Raw genomic sequence first — 7,782 nt, 5'->3', positions numbered from 1 at the left:
CGGAACATGCCTGCGTAAAGAAGTTTTTAGTATGTCTGAAGTTTCTGCCCTGTGAAGTTGTGGTGTTCAATTACTTCAACATATAGAAAACATAGTTTTTAGGCTGAAGCTGAGTGATTCATTGATATGAATATACGTAAGACTGCAAATACTGCTACAGCTGTAACTTTGTGTAATATTATAAAAAATAATTTCCACAAACTTATTTTATTCTTTAATTTTTTTACTGAAGTTTGCTTAAGTGGGTTTCTTTTTCCAGTTCTGATGCACAACTCAACTGCCTTTTCACAGTTTTGTGACACTTGGGGGTTACCTTTAGAAGTAGAGAACAAAGCAACATTTCTTTTCTAGAATCAAGGTTGTCTTTCCTTCCCAGTGGTGAAGTTGGCTCAACATGTTTCTCTTGTAACCCTGATTGTGTTTCGTGACTCTCTCCCCCCTTTTGTCACCTTATCTCTGTGAATTGCAAGCTGTCTGGGCAGTGATTCCAGCTCTCCTGGGCTTGTATGGTTCGCCGTCCAACAGGGCCTCTGTACCTGCTAGCAATCACAAACGGTGTCCGCAGAGGAATGTTCACTTAGCTGCACGATAGATTTTTCAGGCAGAAGATGGGTATGTATCATTTACTGGAGGCCATTAGAAACCCAGGCTTCCTTGCTGTGCCGCAGTTCCTGTAATTTGCAGCGTGATTTCTTCACAACCTGCTCTCTTCTTCTTCTTTTTTTCTTTTTTTTTTTTTTTATTTCTAAGCAAACTAAAGTTCTGCCATGGTTGGAACAAATCCGCGTTCATTTTAGAATAGCGTTTAAGGAGAGGTAGTAAAGCAGAGAATTACTTATTTAGAATAACGGCACTGCAGGCACGTGCTTCTGCTGGCAAAATGCTTTTTTCTCCTAACCTGCATCAGCTCCGTGGTGCCTGAATTCAGCATAAGCCTGCCGTGCTTCACCTAAAGCTTGCTCTTGCAGAAGTGGTACGAGTGGCTGCGGTGCAGTTGTGTGTAGGCATAAAACTGGTTCTTGCCTTTATACTTGAGTGACTGCTTGTCAATGGTAAGCAGACCTAGAGAAAATGCATTCCCAGGGTCCTACTTGTATTAGGGTACAGGGAGAAAGGGGCAGTTTCCACTAGTACAGGTTGACTTTATCTCTCCTAGAGGAATTCACGTATTAACCATTTCGCTCTTAATTCCTGAGGGTGTTTGATGCTGGAGAACAAACCTGGGAGGTGGGATGAAGATCTGTCCTCTACCTGTGGACAGCCTCTTTTGTTGGTATTGCCAATGCAAGTGCAGTCCCACAACCTGTCCTCAAATGAATCCCTGTCGGTGCTAGTGCATTACTGATTGCTCCACGGCCTTGGTCTTGGAGCCTAGTGTGAGCTCCTAAATGGAAGATTTATTACGAGTTCTTTCAGGTCTTGAGTCGAGGAGAACAGACATCCTCTCTCTGGGCTTATCATTCTTTGTGCAATTTTCTCTGAATTAAACATCTCTGTCATGTGACAGTTCTGCAAGTGTTGTTTTTTTTTTTTTTTAAAGTCAGTTCTGTGAGAGATTTTTCAAGGTCCTGATTGTTCTTACTCTTTTCTTTGATCTTTCTGTGATGTGGCCTTGCCTTTGATATTACAGATGAGGTCATGCCATCAACTGATGCAGTGGCATGAGCATGTTCTCTGTTCTAGCCCTTTCCTTACACGCCTGAGCGTCTTGTGCAGCTTTGATTGGCACAAGACAGCACGAACTCCCAAGTCTTAACAGGTACTGAGATATGAGCTAAGCATCTTATTACTTCTGAGGACAAAAAGAAGTCCCATATTGTTCCTGGAAAAATGTAAGAGAATAAGCCCTGAAGTGGGAACTAATGCATTTTGCGGTATGGGAGACAAGTGCCTGGGCTACATAGAGTTCTCGCAGGAAGGTGTTGCATCAGTTAGCTTTAAGAGGCTGAAAATAAGCTTTTCAAGATTTCGAAGTGGATCTGCCAATTACGGGATTATGCTCTTGATATGTATTTAAATTTTCCCTGCTAGAATGAATTGCTACGTGGATCCATCATCACTCCTACCTTTACTTGATCTCTGCCTCTGCGTGTGCATTGACTCAAATTTAGGAATTACATTTCTGTGACGATGGAAAAACGCTTTGTGATAGCTACAATTAGCACTTTCTTTTTCTGTGGGGAATTTTTAGAAGAATAGTAGGCGTCCATCGGGAGGAGGAAACCAGGGGAAGGACCCACATCATTTCTTGCAGTCTGTGCCTGCAGTTTTCTTTTGGAGTGCAATTAACACTCTGTGTGTGTGCACGCATGTGTGTAATGAGGTAAATGAGACAACCACTGGGATTTCCTACTGAATGCATGTGCAGTATTTTTCCTAAATCTTTCTCCAACATATTTAATACTAACCTTTATGAAGGTGGTGGTTTGTTTGGTTTTTTTCTTTTTTTTATGTATATTGAGCATTTCAGTATCTGGAACTAAGATTAAATTGCCTTTCCACTACAATTTATAGAATTTTCACTTCATAAACTAACTCTGAATAACTTTTGCCTGCTTCAGTTAGCTTCATAAGGGAAAAAAAAAAGAGCAAAAAAAAACCCCCAAACCCCAACACAAAAACAGCAAAGCACTGTTAGGTTCTCCCCTCCACCCCTTTCCTGATCTCAAATGTGAAGCTGTTTAGAATTGATTTAGGGAATGCACTTTTTGAGGGAATTTTTAGCAAATACACTGCCATATGTTTTAGCATAAGTTATAGATCAGGCAAGAACAGAATTGAATAGAAGTAGCTGGAAGTGAAAATGAGCTGAAAATTCATAGATACTTTGTAACTTGGGATGAGATTCTTAAACACGCCTTAGAGCCAACATTGCCAAAGGGATTAAGGTGCATAAATATCTCTTACAGATCTGGGAACTTGATGGTTGTAAAAGTACAGTGAGATTCTTGGTCCTAAGTCCTACAGGCAGTATTTTCTCCTGTGGTATTTTTCTGCCCCATATGGGCAGATAAGTCTGTGCATTTTATAGTACTTCTCTTAAGTCTTCTTGCTAATGTTTTAGCTTTTATCAGTAGGGGCTTTCATTTTGAGTTAGCTGTTGATTTATAGGATAATGCCTGAAGTTTACCACCTTCAAAGCTTTGGAATAGCTCTCATAAAAGGGTTGGATCCTTTCCATCTGCAGTTGGGAAGCAGTGGATACAGCCAGTGGAGCCTGCTGCCACTTCCCTTTAGAACAGGATCTTTGCCTGTTCTAAATGATCCTCCATCATTGTTTGGTCCCTCCATAATAATTTTCTCCTTTAACATATGATGAATTGGTGGGTTTGCAATGGGTTTATATATGAGATGCAAGAACATTATCGTAGCGTGCCCAGGACTCGAAGGTTAGAAAAGGGTGGAAACAGAGTTGCTCATGTAACCTTTATTTGTTATCTGTTGTGTGTATGGTTGGAGACTGTAGGCAAGCCCATGTGGCTTATATTGTAAGATACATAACTGATGCATGACAAAAGGTATATGAAGGAGTCTTCTCCTTCCAAGACCGTAAATGGATGCCATCGCTGTCTCCTTGGGTTGATGGATGAAATCTGTTTCAGCAAATCTGCATTCAAGCTAGGCAACCACAATTCCTTTGTAGTTGATGGAAAGAAATGGGTCGTTTATGATCTGGTTCATCTTGGCATGAACGAAATGCCCATGCTAGGTGAGAACATCATGTAGCTGAGCTAGAGAAGTCAATGCTGCAGGATGTTGTGAATATTATTTGAGGGGCAGCAACTGATTTCTCGGGATAGATCCCAGCTTTAGCTGTGTTCCAGTAAAGGTGCAGTTTTGTCTCATTTGAAAACCTACTGTGTTTCTCCTCTGACTATGAAGAGAGTTCAGGGTAATTTCTCCAGATGTAGACCTCTAAAATTGAGGTAAATCCTGTCCCTCAGGTGATGTTGGGCAGGATTAACCGAAATGCCAGTCACTGACTTTGTCACCTTTGTGTTACTTTATTCTAGCTTTAGTGCAAAGTGGCTTAGACTACTTTTATGTAGAACACATATATTGTTAGTAGAAAAACATATTGAAGAAAGATGTGTTCCCCCCCCTCCTTTGCTGTAAATCACTAAAACTAGCCTCAGTGTGCTTTTCCATTGCTATCTCCCTGCCAACGCAGGAAGTGTGTCAGGCTTCGGTTATGTGTAACACATGTTAACAAGAGCTGGGTTTAGAGAGCGGCAGAATTTCTTAAACTTTAAGCACTCATGTAAGTAATGTTTTTTAGTTTTGCTTTTAAGGGACTTTCCAGTTGGTGAATGATGCTAGCTTGGAAGCACTAAATCATGAAAAAAACCCCTCTGCCTAAGCACCTCCAGGGTAGTTGAAGACTCTCTGCTCTGCCAGTCGACTCCATCCCTTGCTTAATGTACACGGGGATAAGTATTCCTGTTTTGGACTGGCCCTGGACTCTTCGTATTGGGACTGCCTGTAAGAAGACTAGTTCACAGCAAATGCAAAGGTGTCTTCTGTGGTGTGAGCTTTCCTTTCCAGTGCACTGGACTGTGACTGCTATTAAATTACAGACCATATTGCACAAACCACCAGATGGTGAAGATAATTGACCTGTGGTCACAAAAGACTTGGCTAGATGTGAACTGGTGATACAGCAGTGAAATTAAATAAACAATTCACCTTTTCACTGTTGCTGTGTGAAGACTTGACCATAAGTGTTTCTCTGCATCGTCACTTTGGGCTCAGATATATTCTCACACAGAGGTGCACCTCACTTTTTTGTGGGTGTACAGGAGTAGAAGCTATGCAGACAGAAGCAGTCCTTACCTAATCTGCATGTAGTATTTCCACAGGCCCCTTTGTACATAGGGATGAAATTGGAGCCAAATCCAAGAACAGGCGATGCTTTACATTAAGTCCCTCTACTTGATATCTTTGATAAAGAGCAGCAGAGGAGAAGTAAGAAAATCTTCTGGGGAAAAAGTTTTTAACTATCTCAAAATTCTGATTTTGGCTGTACGAATTGCGTGTGTGCGTCTGTGGGAAACGGGATTCCTTTCTTCTTTGGAGAATTAAGCGTTCAATGAATAAAAGCACAAAGGACTGGTTCTGGAGAGTGAATGATGCTCTTGTCCATAAGCGTGGTCATTCCAGGACAGCCCCATGAGGACTGGAATTTAACCCCTGCTGTTGCCATGTTTCTCTAGGACTCCACTTTCCATGACTGTAAACGCTATATATTTCATGAGAATTACAATCTTTTTCTATTTAAACTCTCTTAAGAGATGGAAAAATCTTGGTCCCCTCCCTGCACCTCTCCCCAGTAAGTCCTTTTCTGCACCTCCCCCTTTAAAGGAAACAAAACCACAGAGTAGCCAACCTCTGGGTTGCAAAATATTGATTTCATGCAAATTAGATGGGGGGGAAAAGCCAGATGCAGTCAGTTTTCTGTCTCCTTTGCCTGGAAATAACACTCCCTAAGCGCTCATCTTGTTAGAAGAGAGCAAAGACAGCAAGCGTTGCTAATTTTTCTTATATAGAGGTACCTGAATGTTTGAGTGTGAAGTAATGCACAGTGAAAAAAAATCTCTGGAAGCGTTTATGATTACCGTTTATTAGGAATGGAAAACTAAGGAGAATGGCCTTCATATGTTCCTCAATAATATTTTCAGCTCTTTCTAATCAACTGCTGTGTTTCTCCTAGCTACAAAGTGCAAGAATTCTCCTTTTGCTGAGTAAAACTGGGTAAGAGGTGGCTTTTTTCCTACTTTTTTTTTTCCCCCCTATAGTTATAGTTTTGTAAATTGGAAGCACAAATCAGGCAGGAATGAACAGGCGTGGTATTTAAAAGGAGCATGTGGATTTGTGACTGCATGCAGTACCTGCCAAGATTTGATTTTCTGTAAATGTTTTTGCACTGAATTGAAACATTTTTGTTCCCTTCTGTATGATTGTTTACTAATTGTAAATAGATAATTACTTTTATCTTGAATCCTTATCTTATCTATCACTAAACTCCAAAGTGTAATTCTTGGTAACAGTTTTCTGTGACTTATTTTAGTGGGTAGAATTTATAATAGTCTCTTTGGTCCGAGTGTTTTTCTTTTACTTAAGACTGATCATATAAACTTCACTCATCTAGTTTAATGCTTTCCTTGAAAATTTTAATCTATTTCCCCTTGCAAGTTGTTTGCTAAACAAAATTTAGTAAAAATAAAGAAAGGATAGAGTCAGGCTAATGTGCTGTCTAAAGTTTTTGAGCAGCCAGTGGAGAACAGAGCCGTTGTCGTTTGAGACGTATGTGGAACCTTTGGCACTGAAGAAGGTTCTGTATTAAAAAATGTTGGACTTGTCTGAATAGATAATATCTGCAACCTTCTGTGCCAGGGAGCGTTGCTGTGTTGAGTCAATGACGACTTTCTGTCAGAGCCTAATGAGAGAATTGTCTTGAGGCACCAAGCTGTACAAACTTGAAGAGACAAGCCAGCCCTGGCTGAACGAGTGGCCCTCAACAATGTGTTCCTTTGAGCGTCTAAGCCTTGCCTTGTACTTGTGCAGCGAGGGCCCAGGAGATTCACCAGCCCGGAGAGGCTGTCCTTCATCACTGGACACTCGGCTCTGAGTGGGGAAGTACATCGTGGAAAAAAACCAAAGCGGAAAACCCCAGGGAAACACTGCATGGTGGCTGCTTCCTCCTGCAGAGGAGTCCCTTCATATTACCCTAGTGACTGTATTATTATTTTTTTTAAATACAGTAATCTTCAGCCTCTTTTTAAAGATTTTCAGGACAGTGGTAAGTAAGCAACTGATTTCTCAAGCCTTTTTATACTGTCTCAAAATATATATGGTAGGTAGAGATCACAGTTCATGATTTGGTTTTTTTTCAGTTGTGTCAGGAAAGCATAGTTAAAAGGCAATTGCAGTGTACACTGTATGTGATTGTTGCCTTTAGAGTAGTGTAATAGATGGTCTGTTGTCAGAACATTTTCTTTAACTTAACTGTCTCTTGTGTTGTTTTTTAACCAAGCTATGAAGCCTTCTTTGGCTGAGTGCTCTCTTGGGAGCTGAATGGGCTTGGTATGGTCTTTGGACAGTATATTTGATTCTGAAGTGATCCATATGTCCATGGTGTTTTGTCTTTTCCCCTTTGAACTTCTAATATATGGCAAGAATAAGACACAAAGCGTTTCCCTGCAATTAATATCTTGCTGGTCTGAATGCCTCTAACATAGTTTTTCAACCCATCTGGTCATAATCCTCAGAAAAGTCCCCATGTCTCAGTCATGCAGAGATACTGCTGTTCTTTCCCGTGGTCATTCTGCTGTGGTATTCTTAATGATTCAGAAATAATCGACAAAGTCCATTTATTTGCTCTATTTATGTCTTACTGCATTTCCAGTAGGATAGATAGCACATAAATCTTCTCAAAGTACACTTGAAATAGCCATAAATGACAGCTGAAAATCTCTCCAAAGTAGTACTGTGTTTGCAGCCTACAGGAGGATTTATCACGTAAGCACGGCTACTGTTTTGCGGTCCTTCTAATTGAGCATTGAGAAGACAGAAGCATCTTAGCAGCAAAATGCTCCCTTTTTCCTGTTGTAAGAAATGTTTCATTTAGAGAAGAAACCAATGCATCTATGAAAAATTATCCTAAATAAGTGTACAGGTCTTGATTCTGCACATATTCATGTCAGTTCTGCAGCTCTGTCAACATCAGCTGGACGGTATTAGACCTCCACGGTTTGTTTGTTTTTTGTGTTTTTTTAAGTGAAT

General features: G+C 40.5%; 1 protein-coding gene across 1 annotated transcript in view; it reads left to right on the top strand.

Moving 5' to 3' along the window:
• Positions 1-5,458: 5,458 nt before the first annotated feature.
• The window catches only part of LOC104163884 (myotubularin-related protein 2-like), a gene marked incomplete at its 3' end in the record, with an annotated part of 14,809 nt that continues 12,485 nt past the window's right edge, over positions 5,459-7,782 (top strand). Inside the window, exon 1 of the mRNA XM_009703066.1 lies at positions 5,459-5,751. The remainder of the gene's footprint in view (positions 5,752-7,782) is intronic.

This window comes from Cariama cristata, unplaced genomic scaffold (genome assembly GCF_000690535.1).
Source record: "Cariama cristata isolate BGI_N322 unplaced genomic scaffold, ASM69053v1 scaffold9120, whole genome shotgun sequence".
Taxonomy (NCBI): Eukaryota; Metazoa; Chordata; class Aves; order Cariamiformes; family Cariamidae; genus Cariama; species Cariama cristata.
Note: the sequence above shows the minus strand (reverse complement) of the source record. Positions and strands in the feature narration are given on the sequence as shown.